Raw genomic sequence first — 22,115 nt, forward strand, 5'->3', positions numbered from 1 at the left:
ACCTTTTGCATCAGCTGAATGTCCAACATCAACATATGCCACTTTTTAAAACTCCCTAACTGTGCTGCCTCCCCCCCCATGGCCGGGGTCACCACCTAGCGGATGACACCGTGCGAGTGCCGTTGCCCTGGACAGGTGGGTAGGCCGACTCTTGGGCGCGGGCACTGGCACAGGGTCCCTCATAGTGCAATCAAGTGTCTCTGACGGTGGTGGTGCACACCCGCCGTCAGACACACCGCCGTACTATGAGGGGCCCAGTGCCAGTACCGACGCCCACGAGTGGGCCCCCCTTGCTTGGGCAGGGCCCCAGCATTTGCAATCTTTACCTCTCCCTGCTCCTCCGAGGTGTAGTCTGGGCCGTCAAATCCATACTGTGCCTGACACCGTTTGAGCCTGCCTCCTGATGTATAGACATATATTTTGAATGTGTACGCTATCCATACATGTTATCCGGGGATACGGTACCCTTTCTAACCTTTGTGCAATCACGTGCAATCCATACTGGGCCTAACACCGTCTGAGCCTGCCTCCTGATGTACAGACATATATTTTGAATGTGTACGCTATCCATACATGTTGTCTGGGGATACGGTACCCTTTCTAACCTTTGTGCAATCACGTGCAATCCATACTGGGCCTAACACCGTCTGAGCCTGCCTCCTGATGTATAGACATATATTTTGAATGTGTACGCTATCCATACATGTTATCCGGGGATACGGTACCCTTTCTAACCTTTGTGCAATCACGTGCAATCCATACTGGGCCTAACACAGTCTGAGCCTGCCTCCTGATGTATAGACATATATTTTGAATGTGTACGCTATCCATACATGTTATCCGGGGATACGGTACCCTTTCTAACCTTTGTGCAATCACGTGCAATCCATACTGGGCCTGACACCGTCTGAGCCTGCCTCCTGATGTATAGACATATATTTTGAATGTGTACACTATCCATACATGTTATCCGGGGATACGGTACCCTTTCTCACCTTTGTGCAATCACGTGCAAGCCATACTGGGCCTAGCACCGTCTGTGCCTGCCTCCTGATGTATAGACATATATTTTGAATGTGTACGCTATCCATACATGTTATCCGGGGATACGGTACCCTTTCTAACCTTTGTGCAATGACGTGCAATCCATACTGGGCCTAGCACCGTCTGAGCCTGCCTCCTGATGTATAGACATATATTTTGAATGTGTACGCTATCCATACATGTTATCTGGGCATACGGTACCCTTTCTCACCTTTGTGCAATCACGTGCAATCCATACTGGGCCTAGCACCGTCTGTGCCTGCCTCCTGATGTATAGACATATATTTTGAATGTGTACGCTATCCATACATGTTATCCGGGGATACGGTACCCTTTCTAACCTTTGTGCAATCACGTGCAATCCATACTGGGCCTAGCACCGTCTGTGCCTGCCTCCTGATGTATAGACATATATTTTGAATGTGTACGCTATCCATACATGTTATCCGGGGATACGGTACCCTTTCTAACCTTTGTGCAATCACGTGCAATCCATACTGGGCCTAACACCATCTGTGCCTGCCTCCTGATGTATAGACATATATTTTGAATGTGTACGCTATCCATACATGTTATCCGGGGATACGGTACCCTTTCTAACCTTTGTGCAATCACGTGCAATCCATACTGGGCCTAACACCGTCTGAGCCTGCCTCCTGATGTATAGACATATATTTTGAATGTGTACGCTATCCATACATGTTATCCGGGGATACGGTACCCTTTCTAACCTTTGTGCAATCACGTGCAATCCATACTGGGCCTGACACCGTCTGAGCCTGCCTCCTGATGTATAGACATATATTTTGAATGTGTACGCTATCCATACATGTTATCTGGGGATACGGTACCTTTTCTCACCTTTGTGCAATCACGTGCAATCCATACTGGGCCTAACACCGTCTGAGCCTGCCTCCTGATGTATAGACATATATTTTGAATGTGTACGCTATCCATACATGTTATCCGGGGATACGGTACCCTTTCTAACCTTTGTGAAATCACGTGCAATCCATACTGGGCCTATCACCGTCTGTGCCTGCCTCCTGATGTATAGACATATATTTTGAATGTGTACGCTATCTATACATGTTATCCGGGGATACGGTACCCTTTCTAACATTTGTGAAATCATGTGCAATCCATACTGGGCCTAACACCGTCTGAGCCTGCCTCCTGATGTATAGACATATATTTTGAATGTGTACGCTATCCATACATGTTATTTGGGGATACGGTACCCTTTCTCACCTTTGTGCAATCACGTGCAATCCATACTGGGCATGACACCGTCTGAGTCTGCCTCCTGATGTATAGACATATCTTTTGAATGTGTACGCTATCCATACATATTATCCGGGGATACGGTACCCTTTCTCACCTTTGTGCAATCACGTGTAATCCATACTGGGCGTGAGAACGGCTGGCGAGCTGTTAAGCAAGCTACAGCACCTGTGGTTTGCACACGTAAGTTTTTCATTTTTTCAGGAATGACGGTTAGGCCTAATTCCAGAACTGCGGTTGACCTGCACTTACTGGGAAATCATCGTTCGCGGGTAATAATTGTAATCACAGATCCCCATCACTAACGTTGTTCAGCGGGTTATCTGCACCTGTAAGCGACAAACGCTGGCCTTTTCAGTGTAGCGCACATGCAGCCACGGACATGTAAGGGCATGACACACCAGTTATTGGCCAATCTCATGTGCCAGAGCCTCACGTGTCCCTCTAGTAAGCCGGACTCGGACCGCGGGGCATGACGGAGGCTCGTTCGTTAACGGAATTAAGCTTGCAATGTGTGCATCTTTTCTGTAGCTGGCATGGTTGAGGTTTCCCAGGTGGAGTCGAATTTAACCGTAGGCTCCACTGCTGGTGGTGCCCTTCTGGACATTCCTTTAATTTTCAGCTTTGCAACCATACTGCCCACGTAAAACAAACACTTTGCCTTCATGAACGCTGTTTGGAGGGTCATGACTCGTGGGAATAACGCCGCCCAATCAGTTAACCTGCTAGAGAGATCCTTCGTTGCTCCCAAGCATGACATCACACTCCCTAGGAGGAAGGTAATGCCACTGTGGCGACCGTACTCCTGGGGGCGACACAAGTGCACTGTTGCCCAGCCACTGCTCGATGAATCTGCTGGTACATTGACCCAGACCACTACATTCCCCTCGCACGCTACACGGCCTGAATCTGACCCTGATGAAACTCAGGTTACCCTTCCCATATACAGTTCCATCTTACACGGTGACAAAGAGGAAGCTGCAGATGAAAGTGCAGGTTCGGCCCACCCGCCATCAGACACACCACCGTACTATCAGGGGTCCTGTGCCAGTGCCGTCGCCAATGAGTGGGCCCCCCCTGCTTGCTCAGGATCACAGCACTTGCAAGGTTGAAATACTGTGCAGTGAGATTGAAGATGGGGACGACGAGGAGTCCAGACTAGTACAGGGATTCCCTAGCGAGGAGACTTATTTGATTGTTTTCAATGTTGGGACAGCAATTTTTGGGGAGCACTATACTCTGGAGAATGATAGATGGGGCCCACCATACACTGGAACATTCCAAAGGTGGACATCAGACACTGAAGCAGCATTTACAGGGCCCATTATACACTAGAGCATTAGAAATGGGGCCCATTATGTTTGGAGCATTATTTGGGCCCATAAGACAGTGGAGCTTCATCCATGGGGACCAACATATACTGTAGCATTATGTGGAGCTCATCATATACTGTTTCAAACATTATATGGGACCAATGATTCTGTATGGAGAAATAGATGGGCCTCGTCATGAGATGTAAAAAGTGAAGTATTTTTCATTGTACTATACCGCTATTTCTCTGCCGTATCGGAGTATCATGAGTTGTGGTATGTGTTAAAGGGGCGCTCTTTCGCCCAGGGCACATGAAAACCTGGAGCCAGCCCTACCCCCCCACAATAACCCCCATTTTTCAGTGCGTAACTTGTATTATGAAGTTAATTAAGGTTGACAAGCTTAAGTAAGAAGAATTGATGGTTTTAGCATTCAAATGGGCACTGTAGGTGTGTTTCCTGTCCTCCTCTCACTGCCGACTTTTATTCCCCATTGACTTACATTGGGTTTCGTGTTTCGGGATGACCCCGACTTTTCCCTATAATCGGCCGATCTTGCTCGACCCGACTTTTGGAAAAGTCGGGTTTCACGAAACGAAACTCGACCCTAGAAAAACAAAAGTCGCTCAACTCTACCCTAGAGTCTACAGTTAGGCTGGTGATTCTGTTATGAATGGGTCACCGAGGAGGAGAGCAAGCCAAAGCTAAGCCACAGAAAACCAGAGAGGTTGGTACCTAAGCGGATTGCAGACCCCTGATCCTATCCACACAACTAGCAGTAGCCGTGGAGCGTACCTACGATGATCCTAGATGCCTTGACACAGCCGGAGAGCTAACTAAGCCTAAAGCAAGAAAGGGGAAAGCTAAACTGCCCCAGAGCAGATCCCAAAGGAATAGACAGCCCCCAAACATATATTGTCGGTGACACAAGAGGAAAACACAAACGCAGGTGGGAAAATAGTCTGAGCAAACGATGGGGCCCACACTGACTAGACAGGAAAGGAAAGACACTGTCTGCAATCATGCAAAAAACCTTGCAAAAAGTCCAACACGTCTGATGCAAAAAACACTGAAGTCACACGACTTCGCCCCCCACTATATCAGCACTCTGGTGTATTCTGAAAGCAGAGCAAAAAGAGACCAATCTAACAGGGGATAAAACAAACCGGCACAAGCAGTAACATATGGGCGGTGATTCAGCACAGCCCCAGCCGCAGCTAGCTGACCCGCACAAAGCAGAGATAAACAAAACCAGATCAAATGCAAACAGAATAGCAAATGAACCACTTAGCTGAACATGCAGGGACAGAGCTGGAGAAATCAGACCTCAGGAGGAACAGGAAGCAAATCACCAGCAGGGATAGAGGGAGTTGGCTGTCTTAAATCCCAATCTGAAACCCCAGACCTCCAATCGTCATCATCATTATCAGGTGGCAAGCCTCTGTCAATCACATCAGCTCCATTACCTCCAATAACCACCAGAGGGAGCCCAGAAAGAGAACTCGCAAACCCCTCTGTCGACCTGACCAGCTCCTCTACCTTCAGTAATAACCAGAGGGAGGCCAGAAAGCGAATTTACAACAGCTGACCCCATCAGAGATGTTTGACAGCAGCTCTGTCACGGAGAACACTGGAGCTCGGCAGAGCGAACAATGCTGTGTATGGAAGAGTCCGGAAAATCGCTGCTGGCCCAACAATCAGCTGATCCATCATCCAGCCAATGGTTATCTGATGTTTATGGGGGCTTGAAGGGGTATTCCCATCTCAAAGCTCCTATCCCAATATGTAGTAAGTGTAGTAATAATAAAAATATTAGCAAATACCTCCAATAAGAAATGTAGTATAGTTCTTCTGATTAGCTATGCTGCTTAACCTATGTGCAGAGCATTGCAGTAGCTCTGTGTAACGTCTGTGAATGAAAACTCTCCTTCTCACTCTCCAAAGTATAAGTCTAAGCACAGTCTATCAGCAGTTGAATCAACCCTATCCTGCCAGCTGTACTGCTCCATAACCTCCTTATGGTTGCGTTCAGACACTGTGGTCACGTTACATTTTTTTTTTGCTGTGACTGCAGCAAAAAAGCATTATTTTGCCACACATTTTGAAACTTGCAGCAACAATTCAGCAGTTTTATTGTGTTTGCTGGAAAAAAAATTCACAATGAGCAACAACATGTAAACGGCAGCCTAAGGGCAGTTCCACATGTCTGACATTCACAGTCACTGTACTTTCAGCAATGTCCAGCCCGAACCTGAACAACCTTAAATATGGCCTTAAGTTTAAGTTTTTCAACTTCATCATTTTATGGAAGATATTATGAGTGGCGTAACTAGAGTCCCATGGCCCCTGGTGCCCCACCTCCATGTTGGTCAGATGTATGGTCCCTTGGTCCATTCTAAATCCTATAAAGACATACATGTTCACCCTTCATTTAATTCTGTCCCTATCCTGGCACTTTCTTGTAATAATGTCTCCCATAATTTCCTGGCTCCTTCTTGAATTATTGTCCACTGTCATATCCATTTCTGTCATGATGTCCCTCATCCTAGGTCCCCTTCCTTGCATAATGTCCCCTATCCTGTGTTCCTTTCTGTCCTGTCCCTCTTCCTGGTATAATGCCCCCCCCAATGGTATGATGTCCCCCATCATGGGCCCCTTCCTCTTGCAATGTCCACCATCCTGAGCTCCTTCCTTGTATAATGTCCCCCATCCTGCCATCCTGCCATTTTAGTAATAATGTCCCCCAACCTGAGCCCCCTCCTTGTATAATGTCCTCCATCCTGTGCCCATTTTAGTAATGTCCCCCCAACCTGAGCTCCTTCCTTGTATAATGTCCCCCAACCTGAGCACCTTCCTTGTATAATGTCCCCATTCTGAGCCCCTTCCCTGTGTAATGTCCCCCAACCTGAGCCCCTTTTTTGTATAATGTACCCCAATCTGAGCCCCTTCCTTGTATAATGTCCCCCATCCTGAGCCCCTTTCTTGTATAATGTCCCCCATCCTGCCATTTTAGTAGTAATGTCCCCTAACCTGAGCCCCTTTCTTGTATAATGTCCCCCATCCTGCACCCATTTTAGTAATGTCCCCCCAGCCTGAGCTCCTTCCTTGTATAATGTCCCCCAATCTGAGCACCTTCCTTGTATTATGTCCCCATTCTGAGCCCCTTCCTTGTGTAATGTCCCCCAACCTGAGCCCCTTCTTTGTACAATGTACCCCAATCTGAGCCCCTTCCTTGTATAATGTCCCCCATCTTGAGCCCCTTCCACGTATAATGTCCCCCATCCTGAGACCATTTTAGCAATGTCCCCCAACCTGAGCTTCTTCCTTATATAATGTCCCCCATCCTGAGTTCCTTCCTTGTATAATGTCCCCCATCCTGTGCTCATTTTAGTAATGTCCCCCAACCTGAGCCCCTTCCTTTTATAATGTCCTCCAATCTGAGCCTCTACCTTGTATAATGTCCTCCAACCTAAGCCCCCTTCCTTGTAGAATGTCCCCATCATGAGCCCAGTTTAGTAATGACTAGAGTTGAGCGATACCGTCCGATACTTCAAAGTATCGTATCGGATGGTATCGGCCGATCTTTAAAAAAAGTATCGGTATCGCCGATTCCGATACCGGAAGTCCCATTCAAGTCTATGGGACTTCCGGTATCGGAATAAGAAAAACCCTTTCCTGCCCTTGTACAGCCTCTCTGGGGTCTGTACGGGCCTTTCGGGGGGCTGTGCCGGCCTGCCAGGGGGTCTGTGCAGGCTCCGGTGGTCTGTGCCGGCCTGCCGGTGGTCTGTGCAGGCTCCGGGGGGCTGTGCCGGCCTGCCGGTGGTCTGTGCCGGCCTGCCGGGGGGCTGTGCCGGCCTGCCGGGGGGCTGTGCAGGCTCCGGGGGGCTGTGCCGGCCTGCCGGTGGTCTGTGCAGGCTCCGGGGGTCTGTGCAGGCATCGTCCGATGGGACTACAAGTCCCATCGGGCGATGCCTGCTACCATGACAGTGATTGACACATTAGCCAATGATGGGACAGTAGTAGTCCCATCATCCGGCTAATGTGTTAAATGTAAAAAAAAAAAAAAATAAAATTACATGCTACATACATACAACATGCATACTACATACATGCTACATTCATACTACATACTACATACATGCTACATTCATACTACATGCCACATACATACTACATATGTAGGAAATTCCCACGCAGCAATGGCATAAAGTGAGACTAGGGACTTTTTTTTTTTTAAGTGGCGGAGGAATACAGTGCGGAAGGATACCTACCTTCCGTCATTGGATTCCTGCAGCCCGTAGAGAACGGCAGCATCATCTGATGCTGCAGTTCTCTACCCAAGATCGTCGTGGGACACACTCGTGGACTGCTTCGGATCGTGGGTGAGTATTTTTGTGGTTTGTTATGTTAATATTTATTCCGGAAAAGACAATGGCTTCGGGGAACAATGTGACAAGTATTGGTAAGTATGTTACTCTATGTTATATGTACTGTATGTCTATGTATGTATTGTATGAATGTATTGTATGTATGTAGTATATATGTGGTATGTATGTAGCATGTAGTATGTATGTAGTATGTATGTAGCATGCATGTAGCATGTAGTATGTATGTAGCATGCATGTAGTATATATGTAGTATGTATGTAGCATGCATGTAGTATATATGTAGCATGTATGTAGTATGTATGTGGTATGTATGTAGCATGTAGTATGTATGTAGCATGCATGTAGTATATATGTAGTATGTATGTAGCATGTAGTATGTATGTAGTATGTATGTAGTATGTATGTGGTATGTATGTAGCATGTAGTATGTATGTAGCATGCATGTAGTATATATGTAGTATGTATGTAGCATGTAGTATGTATGTAGTATGTATGTAGTATGTATGTGGTATGTATGTAGCATGTAGTATGTATGTAGCATGCATGTAGTATATATGTAGTATGTAGTATGTATGTAGTATGTATGTGGTATGTATGTAGCATGTAGTATGTATGTAGCATGCATGTAGCATGCATGTAGTATGTATGTAGCATGCATGTAGTATGTATGTAGCATGCATGCAGTATGTATGTAGTATGTATGTAGTATATATGTAGTATGTATGTAGCATGTAGTATGTATGTAGCATGCATGTAGTATATATGTAGTATGTATGTAGCATGCATGTAGTATGTATGTAGTATGTATGTAGCATGCAGTATGTATGTAGCATGTATGTAGTATGTATGTAGTATATATGTAGTATGTATGTAGCATGCATGTAGTATGTATGTAGCATGTAGTATGTATGTAGCATGCATGTAGTATGTATGTAGCATGTATGTAGTATGTATGTAGTATATATGTAGTATGTATGTAGCATGTAGTATGTATGTAGCATGCATGTAGTATGTATGTAGTATTTTTTTTTTTTTTTTTTTTTTTTTTTTTAACATTTAACACATTAGCCGGATGATGGGACTACTACTGTCCCATCATTGGCTAATGTGTCAATCACTGTCATGGTAGCAGGCATCGCCCGATGGGACTTGTAGTCCCATCGGACGATGCTTGCACAGACCCCCGGACATCAGCACAGCCCCCGGCAGGCCGGCACAGCCCCCCGGCAGGCCGGTACAGACCCCCACAGGGTGCACAGACCACCGGCAGGCCGGCACAGCCCCCCGGCAGGCCGGTACAGACCCCGGGCAGTCCACACAGCCCCCCGGCAGGCCGGCACAGCCCCCCGGCAGGCCGGCAGAGACCCCCGGAAGGCCCGAAATGACGGCGCATCATGATGCGCACACACCGCGCATCATGATGACGTCAGGCCGTCAATCAACTGAACTTCCGATTCCGAATTCCGATATTGAAAAAATATCGGAAGTCGGTATCGGAATTCCGATACAGCAAGTATCGGCCGATACCCGATACTTGCGGTATCGGAATGCTCAACACTAGTAATGACCCCCAATCTGAGCCTCTTCCTTGTATAATGTCCCCCATCCTGAGCTCCTTCCTTGTATAATGTCCCCATCCTGAGCCCATTTTAGTAATGTCCACCAACCTGAGCCCCTTCCTTTCATAATGTCCTCCAATCTGAGCCTCTACCTTGTGTATTGTCCTCCAACCTGAGCCCCCTTCCTTGTAGAATGTCCCCATCATGAGCTCATTTTAGTAATGTCCCCCAACCTGATCCCCTTCCTTGTATAATGTCCCCCAACCTGAGCCCCTTCCTTGTATAATGTCCTCCAACCTGAGCCTCTTGCTTGAATAATGTCCTCCAACCTGAGCTTCTTCATTGTATAATGTCCCCCAACCCGAGCCCCTTCCTTGTATAATGTCCCCCAACCTGAGCCTCTTCCTTGAATAATGTCCTCCAACCTGAGCTTCTTCATTGTATAAAGTCCCCCAACCTGAGCCTCTTCCTTGTGTAATGTCCCCCAACCTGAGCCCCTTCCTTGTATAATGCCCCCCATCCTGAGCCCATTTTACTAATAATGTCTCCCATGCTGAGACCTTTCTTGGTATAATGTCCCCTGTCCTGGCCCCTTCTTGTGGCCATGCCCCCAGTCTGCAATAATCCTGAGACACACATCCAGCTGAAATAGCTGCTTGCATTGGCGGTCCCCTTTCCCACAATGGCCTGGTTGCAGAGGGTGTGATCGTTATACCCCTGGATGCTATCATTGTGTTGAAGTATCTGTTCAGGACAGAAATCAGGGCTGCGGTCTTCAGTGTCACACCAACAGGTTGACTAATTTATTACATGTCAACCGTATGGAATTCAATTAAGCTAATTTGCAATACTACCCACCACCATTGGTCAGGAGTGGCGCTGTATCAATAAAGAAAAGCAGCATTTTATTAATCCCGGGCAACCATTTTACCAATACTCTTCTTCTCTTCTCTAGATTCAGCCCAGATGTCATTCACAGAGCCCGGGCAGTCCATCATTTCCATTAATTCTTTAATCCAATGGTCAGTCTACATCCCGAAAGATGGAAATGATGAAGAGTTTTCTAAACTGTCCCTTTTTTTTTTAAATTCTAAATGCATAAGAGTAATATCAGCCACTCCACTTAAATCAAATGACTTTTCATTTTACATAAATTTCCTTTTCATCTTGAAAATAAAGAAGAAGATAAACTATGGACTTAATTTATAGCCTCGGGTTTTACCAGTGCAATTTAAAAGCAATTTAAAGATGCGGTTTTGATTTTTAAGGATCATTAATGCACGCTGCACAACAAATGAAAATGTATCTCATTAGCGAGTCCTTAAATTACACAAATAACTTACTGAGCAGACGTTGTGCTGCAAGATTGTATATTAATCCCCTGGCTCGTGAGGAATTGCACGCATAGTTATGAGCAACCATGGGAGCCGCGAGGACATTAGCTGCAGACATGGGCTCTTTATTAACACTGGTAAGTCAGAAAGGTAAATACTAGATGAGGTCACTCCACGCGTCCGTCTCTTCGTTTCTACCGATATCTCCATTTTATAATGGAGGCCAGCAAGGTGGCTCAGTGGTTAGCACTGCAGCCTTGCAGCGCTGGAGTCCTGGGTTCGAATCCAAGGACAACATCTGCAAGGAGTTTGTATGTTCTCCCTGTGTTTGCGTGGGTTTCCTCCGGGTACTCTGGTTTCCTCCTACATTCCAAAGACATACTAATAGGGAATCTAGATTGTGAGCCCCATCGAGGTCAGTGATGATAATGTGTGCAAACTGTAAAGCGCTGCGGAATAAGTTAGCGCTATATAAAAAATAAAGATTATTATTATAAAGTGTAACTCTGTTCTTTGAAAACTTCCAACATGCCACTTTACCAAATTTTGGGTAGGGAAAGGATTGACATGCCTGGATTTTAGAAAGTTGCAAAACTTTTCGTGATTCAATAGCTGACCATAATTAACCTCCACTAGGAGACCCCAATTTCACCAAGTACATTAATAATCTCTGCTATGCTGTCCCACATCCATAAAAACATAAAGGTTAAAAAAGCTCTACTCCTTCTCCTTCTCCTCCTCCTTCTCCTCCTCCTCCTTCTCTTTCTCCTCCTCCTTCTCCTCATCCTTCGAATCCTCCTCCTCTTTCTCCTGCTCCTTCTCCTCCTTTGACATCTCCTTCTCTTTCTCCTCCTTCTCCTCCTCCTTCTCCTCCTCCTTCTTCTCCTCCTCCTTCTTCTCCTCCTTCTCCTTTTCCTCCTCCTCCTCCTTCTCCTCCTTCTTCTCCTCTTTTTCCTCCTCCTCCTTCTCCTCCTCCTCCTTCTCCTCCTTTTTCACTCCTCCTTCTCCTCCTGGTCCTTCTCTTTCTACTCCTCCTCCTCCTTCTCCTCCTCCTTCTACTCCTCCTTCTCTTTCTCCTCCTCCTTCTCCTCCTCCTTCGACTCCTTCTCCTCCTTTTCCTCCTTCTCTTTCTGCTCCTCCTTCTCTTCCTCCTCCTTCTCCTTCTTCTCCTCTTCTCCATCTCTTCCTTCTCCTTCTACTCCATTTTCTTCTCCTTCTCCTTCTCCTCTTCTCCATCTCTTCCTCCTCTTTCTCCTACTTCTTATCATTCTACTCCTCCTCCTTCTCTTTCTCCTCCTCCTTCGACTCTTCCTCCTTCTCCTCTTCCTCCTCCTCCTCCTTCCCCTTCTCCTCCTCCTCCTTCTTCTCCCCCTTCTCCTTTTCCTCCTCCTCCTTCTCCTTCTCCATCTCTTCCTCCTCCTTCTCCTCCTCTCCCCATCTCCCCATTGCCTTTTCACCCAAATAATTCATAGAATCATAGAATCGTAGAGTTGGAAGGGACCTCCTGGGCCATCTGGTCCAACCCCCTGCTCAAAGCAGGATTCGCTAAATCATCCCAGTCAGATGTCTGTCCAGCCTCTGTTTGAAGACTTCCATTGAAGGAGAACTCACCACTTCTCGTGGCAGCCTGTTCCACTCATTGATCACTCTAACTGTCAAAAAGTTTTTTCTAATATCTAATCTGTGTCTCCTCCCATTCAGTTTCATCCCATTGCTTCTAGTCTTTCCTTGTGCAAATGAGAATAAATTTGATCCTTCTACAATGTGACAGCCCTTTAGATATTTGTAGACAGCTATTAAGACAGCTATTAAGACAGCTATTAAGACTGAGAGGAGACTTAATAGCGGTCTACAAATATCTAAAGGGCTGTCACATTGTAGAAGGATCAACTTTATTCTCATTTGCACAAGGAAAGACTAGAAGCAATGGGATGAAGCTGAATGGGAGGAGACACAGATTAGATATTAGAAAAAACTTTTTGACAGTTAGAGTGATCAATGAGTGGAACAGGCTGCCACGAGAAGTGGTGAGTTCTCCTTCAATGGAAGTCTTCAAACAGAGGCTGGACAGACATCTAACTGGGATGATTTAGCGAATCCTGCTTTGAGCAGGGGGTTGGACCAGATGGCCCAGGAGGTCCCTTCCAACTCTACGATTCTATGATTCTAAGTCTCCTCTCAGTCTTCTCTTTTGCAAACTAAACATTCCCAAATCCTGCAACCTTTCCTCATAAGACAGGGTTTGCAGACCGGTCACCATTCTGGTCGCTCTTTTCTGAACTTGCTCCAGTTTGTTGATGTCTTTTTTAAAATGTGGTGCCCAAAACTGGACACAATATTCCAGATGAGGTCTGACCAAAGAGGAGTAGAGGGAAATAATGACTTCACGTGATCTAGACTGTATGCTTCTGTTAATACATCCTAGAATTGCATTTGCCTTTTTTGCTGCTGCATCACACTGTTGACTCATATTCAGTCTGTGATCTATTAGTATACCCAAGTCTTTTTCACATGTGCTGTCACTTAGCCCTATTCCTCCCATTCTATATATGCTTTTTCCATTTTTATTGCCCAGATGTAGTACTTTGCATTTCTCCCTGTTAAAAACCATTCTGTTAGTTGCTGCCCACTTCTCCAGTTTATTTAAATCTTTTTGAATCCTCTCTCTCTCTTCTCTAGTATTAGCTATCCCTCCTAGCTTTGTGTCATCAGCAAATTTAATCAGTTTACCCTCAATTCCTTCATCTAAATCGTTGATAAAGATGTTGAACAATACAGGGCCCAGGACAGAGCCCTGTGGTACCCCACTTGAGACATTCTTCCAACTGGATGTGCAGCCATTTACGACCACTCTTTGTGTCCGATCACTAAGCCAGTTATGAATCCACCTAACAGTTGCCTTGTCCATTCCATACTTAATCATTTTTTCAATAAGGATTGTATGAGAGACTTTGTCAAATGCTTTGCTGAAGTCAAGATATACTATATCTACAGCATTTCCTTGATCTACCCAATCAGTGATACCGTCATAGAAGGAAATTAAGTTAGTCTGACATGACTTATTAGTTACAAACCCATGCTGACTCTGTTTAATCACTTCATTCTTATCCAGGTATTGACATACATGTTGTTTAATAATTTGTTCAAAGATCTTTCCTGGTATAGAAGTCAGACTCACCGGCCTATAGTTACCTGGGTCCACCTTCTTCCCCTTTTTGAAGATAGGAACAACATTTGCTCTTCTCCAGTCTTCTGGCACTTCTCCTGTTCTCCAAGAATTTTCAAAGATTATAGAGAGGGGTTCAAAAATTTCTTCTGCTATCTCCTTCAGTACTCTGGGGTGTAATTCATCTGGACCTGGAGACTTGAATTCATTTAGGTTAGCTAAGTGTTTCCTCACTATCTTTCTGTTTATAGATATCCTGGATTCTTCTATTCCCTTAATAGGACAGTGAATAACAGTTGATGTTACATTTCCTTTCTGAGAGAAAACAGATGCAAAATAGGAATTTAAAAGTTCAGCCTTCTCAACATCCTGACTTACTATTTCATCATTTTCATCCTGTAAAAATCCTATAGCATCTTTGACTTTTCTTTTACTTTTGACATATCCCCAAAATCCTTTATTATTGCCTTTGACATCTCTTGCAAGCCTCAATTCATTTTTAGCTTTAGCTAATCTGATTTGTGCCCTGCAGGTTCTGCAGACAGCATTATATTCTTCTTTTCTATTCTACTCTTCTATTCTACTCTTTTCTATTAGATCTATGGCATCACATGATTAAACAGTACGCTATTTTTCTCTGTATGAGTCATAAATCCCTGCAAAAGTCCCTGGCAGGGGGGAGGAGGGTCAGCTGGGTCAGGAGTTGAAGAGAAAGATGGTTTATTCAGGGAAAAGAGACTTCCTGCTTCTGCATAGAGCAAAGAAAAGAGAACAATTTACTGGGTAGAAAGGCAAAAAGAGCAATTGTAAGTGCAAAGTTCTGTATAATATGATGATTGCATATATGAAGAGGATAAAAACTTTGATAGGAGAAGGAGGAGTGCGTCTTTAAAAAGATTCACAAATAGTTACATAACAGTTGGAGCTTTTCGCTCTTCTAAAAGCCCCACTTGGTACTTGCAATAAAGCAAAGATTGAAATTTCACAATAATTAAATGAAAACGGTGACCCCGCTGGTTTGCCCTTTAAATGGCAGAAAATTAAAGTCATTTTTTTTTCGGATCCTCTAACATTATAATGTCTACTTACATTTAGACCTTTAAAACTGGAAACATCGTATCACTCTCCCGCAAGATGGCTGCTTCGCGAAAGGACATAATGAATAACTAATGAAGTTTAGTAAACACGGCTCCACCAAATATTGCTTTATTTTTCATATGAAAGACGTTCAGTCATCTGCAACAACGACGCTCTGAAGTGGTAATCCAGTATTAGTTCACTGGTTGGAAATTACAGCTTTCAATCTTTTCCGCTCTAACGCCTGGCGGTGCATGCACAAAAGGAACGGGAGACAGTGGGGGACGCTAATTATAATAACAGATTAAGAAATAATATATGAAATCAAATAAGCAATTTAGAATAAAAGAAACTAATTTCATTAACTGCGTATGGCTTCCTATACAGGAAAAGAAGAATTCTCTTAATATAATCATTTCCACCGGTGAGGGAGGAATGTCGTCGTATGTTTACTTGGTAGACGAAAAAAAAAAGTTGTACGGACTGTTATATAACTTACTGAGTTAGTAAAACTTCTATGTCCTAACTTATTAAATTGGGGTGCAGAATATGAGGAACTCCAAAGGTGGTCAACTGTTCGATGAACCCACCACAAACTAGTAAGTATCAAGGTTTTCTGACCTTCCCTTGAAGGAAAGGGAAAGAGAGATCGGGCCTGTTGGATTTCAGCAGGCCTGATCTTTAGTGACTATGGGAGATAATCGACTGTGCAAGTAATCTGGCAGCAGTTTGTCTTTCCCCCTTTTAAAAAAATCTTTACTCTCAGAATGACCACCTTAAAGAGGACCTTTTACCAAATTTTTCCTATTGAGCTGGATATACAATGTAATAGTGGCTACAGAGCAAAAAAAAAAATGTTTGTTTTTTTTTAGATTAATTTCGATTTTCAATTGCAGAGATATTAGCAATGAAATCATTTGGCAAATAAAGAGTTAACTTTTGTTAAGTCTAAGTGGGTATTATCAAATAAAAACTCATACGGGAAGAAGAAGGGCACACCCCCCCAGTTAAATCTATCTGATAACGCCCACTTGGACGTATCTAAAGTTAACGCATTAGAGGCCAAATAATTTCATTGCTAATATCTCAGCAAAGGAGAGGTAAAATAAGAAAAAGCCACTATTCTATCTTGTATCCAGCTCAATATGAAAAATTTGGTGAAAGGCCCTCTTTAAACATTCTCTGCATTTTCAGAAAACTTGATATAATTTCATGAATAATGTGATAAATAGATAATTATTTTAACTTAAAAAATGAGTTGTCTTTTGTTTTACCTCTGAAAAATCTCTCCAGAGTCCCAGCCACTAGGTATCTTCTTTCAATGTAACTTGCTGTCCGCTGCCTGTTGTAAAGTACAATCAGTTTTCAGCAGAGACTCAGACAGCGTACAGATGAAGACAGGTCTATGTTTCTGTACAGAAAAAGGGAGCAGATCTTTGTCGTCACTGTCTGTTAATACAGACATAAGAGAGGCAAGCTTTTAGTTCAGGGCAGGCCATTGGACCATAGGTGGAGCAATGCATGTTTGGAATTCGTGTGTTCCTGCTGAAAGAATGCGGATGAAGAGGAACTACCAACTCAAAAGAGTAGGTTGAAAGTTACTGAGTGTGAGAATTGGGACATGTCATGGTGGATATATTGGAGCAGAGCATGCACTGAAAGCAGTTTTCCTTTTTTGCCGGGAAGGACAGGTACGCTTTAAGAAATTTTTCATTTTGGATACATGATACCTGGTGTAATCACTGATGTATAGTTAGTAAATCCCAAGAAGGCAAGAATATAAGAATGCAAACCACAACAGGCAAAAGTGCCAAGAATAAGCAAGTCTTGGCTGCTTTTACACTTGCCGTGTTTTTGCGGGCCGTGTTTTTGCAAAACTACATTGGAGCGCCGTGTGCCACATGGCCGTGAGGGCCGTATATACGGCCATGAAAAAATGTCAAGCTTGCTCGATATTTTTCACGGCTCACGGACACAACCTCCATTTAAAACAATGGTACCGCAAAACAACGGTAGCTTGTTTTTGCGGTACACCATATTTGCGGATCGCCGTTTTTTCCCTGCAATTTGTTACAACAGGGAAAAACAGCGATCCGAGAAGGTTTTTTGCAAAAAAACGACACCAAAAACGGACCGCAAAAAACACGGCAAGTGTAAAACCAGCCCCTGCGGCTGATACTTGTAATCCATCAGCAGAGAATAAGATCAAGGTTCAAAAGACAAGGCAAGAAAATAATCAGGATGTAGCAAGTCAGGATGTAATAGGTTTTATTTTGCTCCTCACACTGATTTACACTAATAGTAAATAAATGGTGGAGGTTGTTGAGGTATCTTGAAATAATATTATATTCAGGTGTTTGGTATCTCAGCATTCTATGGCTAGAGGAGAGCTCATGACCCTTCGCCTGACTGCCAGAATCACTGTCATCTCTTCTGATTTGAAGGACATCATTGCGGAGTGATGCACACATGACCCTGTGCAGGGCCTACTAATCAGAAGAGACACAGGGGATGCCGGCAGATAGGAGAAGGCTTGCAGGGCTTCCATCTAGCAGTCACTGACTACTGACATGGTTGCTGGACCAGAGTCCTGCAAATCCATTCTCTCATCTCTACTATTTAGAGTTTGACTGTATAGGAACCATATAAGTCTCATTAAGTCCCCCAAAATATAATCATTGTGTTCTGAATGAGAGCCATGTATTATTCCATCGAAGATGGAAAAATAAGGATCTGACCAAGAGGTTGGAGCCAACAGTCTGGTGCTAAATTTGCTCTTCAAATCCTGAAGGTCCCGTGGGCTCCTTCTATGAACTCTGAGCTTTAGTTCCTTCCATACATTTTCTATTGGATTCAGTTCCAGTGATTGGTTCAGTCATTCTAGTGCATTCTATTATTTCATTAAACTAATTGAGAGCTCCTTCGCTGTGTGTTTTGGATCGTTTTCTTGCTGAAATGTCCACCCTTGTTTCACCTTCTTCATCATTGTAGATGGCAAAAGATTTTTATCTGGTATATCTGGTATATTTGTCCATTCATTCTTCCTTCAATTTTTGATGTTTGGCAGTGTCGTACACTCCCCACACCAGGATGTTCCTGCCTCCAAACTTCACTGTTGGTATGGTGTTTTTGTGATGATATGTAGTGCCTTTTGACCTCCAAACATGGTATGTTTTATGGTATCCAAAGAGATCAATTTTGATTTCATTTACCCAGACAATATTCTCCGATTATTTCACAGGATTGTCTAAATGTTGTTGAGAAAACTTAAAACGCGCTTGAACATGCTTTTTGTTCTGTCATGGAGTCTTGTGCGGTGAACGCGCTTACAGGCCATGGAGGTTACGAGGTGAGCGTGCATACAGGCCACGGACGCTGAGTGCATTTCTTATAGTTTTCTTTGAAACAGTTATATGATGATTTCAGGTGTTTCTGAAGCTCTTTATAGATGGTCCTTGGCTCTTGGACAACTTTTCTAATAATTATTTTCCCTCCTCTGTCTGAAATCATATGTGGAGCATGTGTTTGTGGCCTGTTTATGGTGAAATGATGTTCTTTCAACTTCCGGATTACAGCCACAACAGTTCTCACTACAACTGGGAAATGTAAAATGCTGCGGAATATGTTGGTAATATAAAGATAAAATTATTATTATTATTATTATTATTATTATTATTAACCTTCAGTAGTTTAGAAATTCTTCTGTAACCAATGTCATCAGTATATTTTGCAACAATAAGGTTGTGAAGGTCTTGAGACACTTCACTGGTTTTAACCAACATGAGCTATTTCTTTTGTGGCATCTTGGTAATGAGACACCTTTCTATAGGCCATCAGTTGAACCAAATGTTATTTTTTCACTAAGTTACAGGATTACTTTCTAATTACTGATAGATTTCAGCAGGTTTCAGGACTTTCTAGGGCTTCAAATGTTCAATACTTTTTCCCTGTATCATTTCTGAATACCCACATAACTTAATTTATTGACATCTATGGTTTGATTTCTTTTCCTGTGTGAATTGGATGGGTTGTTGCTGACATCTGGTGAGAATTTCATGTCAATAGCAATTTTAGAAATATATTTACTTAGAAAATTGGTGAAGTATTCAATATTGATTTCACCTGCTGTATTTGTGCTCATTTCCTATCTATGCCAGGCTCAAAAACAAACTTATTATTTACTAAAAATGTATCAAACTGATTAAACAAAATAGAAGAATAAATATTTACCATCAATTCATAAAATCCTTAGAAATGATTCCTAACAATAAAATACAGAAAAAAAGAAAAAAAAATGAAATAATGTGAAATCCATAAGACATTTTCACAAAAATACACGTTCACTATTTCTCTGTAGACTCTTTTCTTTTATTAGTTCTTTACAAATTTGACATAACAAAAAATTTCAATGAATGCTATTATCCTTTACGAATTCTCAGAAATGTGGAGATAAAATACTGTCTATAGATAGGGAAAGAATCACGCTGTCTTCGTAATTACACATTTACACATCTTGGCTGGATTAGATATACTGCGCAGAAAATAATTTTATCTTATATCGAGATAAAGAAAATTTCAGTAAATGTATACGTTTCTAAATCACTTTTCCCGTAAACCCAATGCCTATTTCAGATTTTAAAGTACAACAATTTTTACCTTTTTTTTTTATTTTCTTCGCCACTGTATTTTAAGAGCTAAAAGAATCTTAATGAAGGTTTGTGTTTTACCTGCTCGATTATATTTTCGAATTGCATTTTCAGAGGTTTTTTTTTTTCAGCGGTACTATATGCTATAAATAGTTTATTAACATTCCATGAATAGGTTGCAACAATTCTTATTTTTCTGTTGATTTTACAAGTTCTTACCCTCCAGTAGCCATGTATCGGGATTCTATCGGCAGCTATCTGCGACGGAGATATCCATATCAATGTTGTGAGTTTCTTTAATAACAACCCTGAAAACATGTAAGACCGGTTTCACATTTGCGTTACAGGCCGCAGCGCCGACCTGCCCACGGCCGCCGCTAAGCCCCTCCGGCGGTGGCTCCGCCTCCGGGCACATGACGCTGCATGCGTCATGCATCCCCTATCTTTATCACTGAGGACGCAGGCCGTGCGCAGTATGCGTTTGGCGGCACCTGCGTCCTTTTGACGGTGCGCCAACCAGCGCCAAACGCAACCTGTTGCAATTTGGTTGCGCTCGGCGCACCGTCAAAAGGACGCAGGCGCCGCCAAACGCATACTGCGCACGGCCTGCGTCCTCAGTGATAAAGATAGGAGACGCATGACGCATGCAGCGGCAGAGCTACAGCCGGAGGCATGGCAGGGGGCGGAGCTTAGCGGCGGCCGTGCGCAGGCCGACGCTGCGCCCTGAAGCGCAAATGTGAAACCAGCCTAAGAGGATTTTTTTGACTTAGATTAACAGCCCTAAGACACTTTTAAAAGAATCGAAAGACGATGTGCCCCTTTAAATGTAATCCATGCTAAAGTGGCTCCTAGGTCTCACAGTAATTTTCCAACAAGCTTGCTGGTTACAGTCTTACATGAGGCATCGTGCTTGATCGTTGTAACAATCTCAAAAGAGAATGAGTAAGAAAAATAGCCAGCTCGCCATGAATTGAGGTGCAAGGAACTCCGTCCTGGTCAGAAGTACAAATCCATTAAAAAAAAGAGGCAATGTTCCAGCTCCTTAAAAGACAAAGATCATGCATGTGATCGAAACGCGTCGCTTTGTCATTACGACTTGCTTTTTGATCTGTCCCAGAGCAAAGATGTTTTAATGGAAGAATTTTTTCAATAAACAATCTCAAAGCAGGCAACAAGTTGACTTGAACAGAGTTAAAGAGTACACTTGCGTCACTTGATTATCATGGGGGATCATTCACTGACATATGCATTAGTTTTCAGTACCCTCTCTGCTGAAGCATTACAATCATGCAGCTGACTTGATCGTCTCCATCTAAGACAAATTGGACAGACTGCAGCTCAGAATTGAATTTTCAGCGAGTTTGTCAGCACAAAATGACTGTTCAAACCAAGTATGGGCACTTGATGCTCCTTTTGAATTTCCAAACAGCTCAATGCACCTTTACATCTACTTGTTTTACATCTGTCGCTGCCCTTCTCAAACGCTATAAAGCCAGAGCTGTCAATCAAATTAGAGGAGGATGGGGCAAGGATAGGATACAGGAAAAACAAGTAGGTAGGAAGGTGGACTTACATTTTGGTCATGCCAAGGGTGTATCGAGTGCCTGTTTTTGGTAGGAACAGTCATTCTGTGATGACAGGGTCCCTTTAAGCTTCATGTCATCCCTTACTAAGTCCCGGGGAATTACACTGTTATGTTCTCCATTTTAAAAATAATATAAATGGTTAAGATTATTATTTTTTCAATTTCATTTAATCAGTTAAAATACGTTTATAGGAAATAATGTTAGTTTTTGAGAAAGCGCTACTCACTCCTACTTGCTAGCTAACTATACCACAGGCTCTACTGTTTAGCTGCACAGCTTCTCTTTCTTTGCCTGTCTGTGCCATATGAGTGTGCCTGACCTTTTTTAGGGAGAGATTTCTGGCTTTTAAGCCCTCAAGAGCTCCATGGGACATGAAAGTGCTTCAGAATCTCAACTCCATGATTCCTTTTTATCCAACCATGTCACCATAGGGACATCATGGGGTTATGAAGCTGGTACCATTAATGTTCTCAGATTATTTTCAGAAGGAAATGCTACTAGTTATCCAAAAACCCACTTTTGCACAACGCACTTATTAATGCAGAAACTTGTTTGCCATCCTTGTCTTTTGTGGACCATGAAAAAGCTTAAAGTATTTAAGAGAATGTAAAGCTATAGTATAACCTGCCAAATAAATATATGTTTATACTGAAGGTTCTCCCATGTTTGCGCAGCCCGCCATTCATCTGTGGGTCCACGTATAAAAGTATGGTAATAAAAT

This window comes from Dendrobates tinctorius, unplaced genomic scaffold (assembly GCF_039654945.1).
Source record: "Dendrobates tinctorius isolate UK_male_01 unplaced genomic scaffold, ASM3965494v1 ptg000059l, whole genome shotgun sequence".
NCBI lineage: Eukaryota > Metazoa > Chordata > Amphibia > Anura > Dendrobatidae > Dendrobates > Dendrobates tinctorius.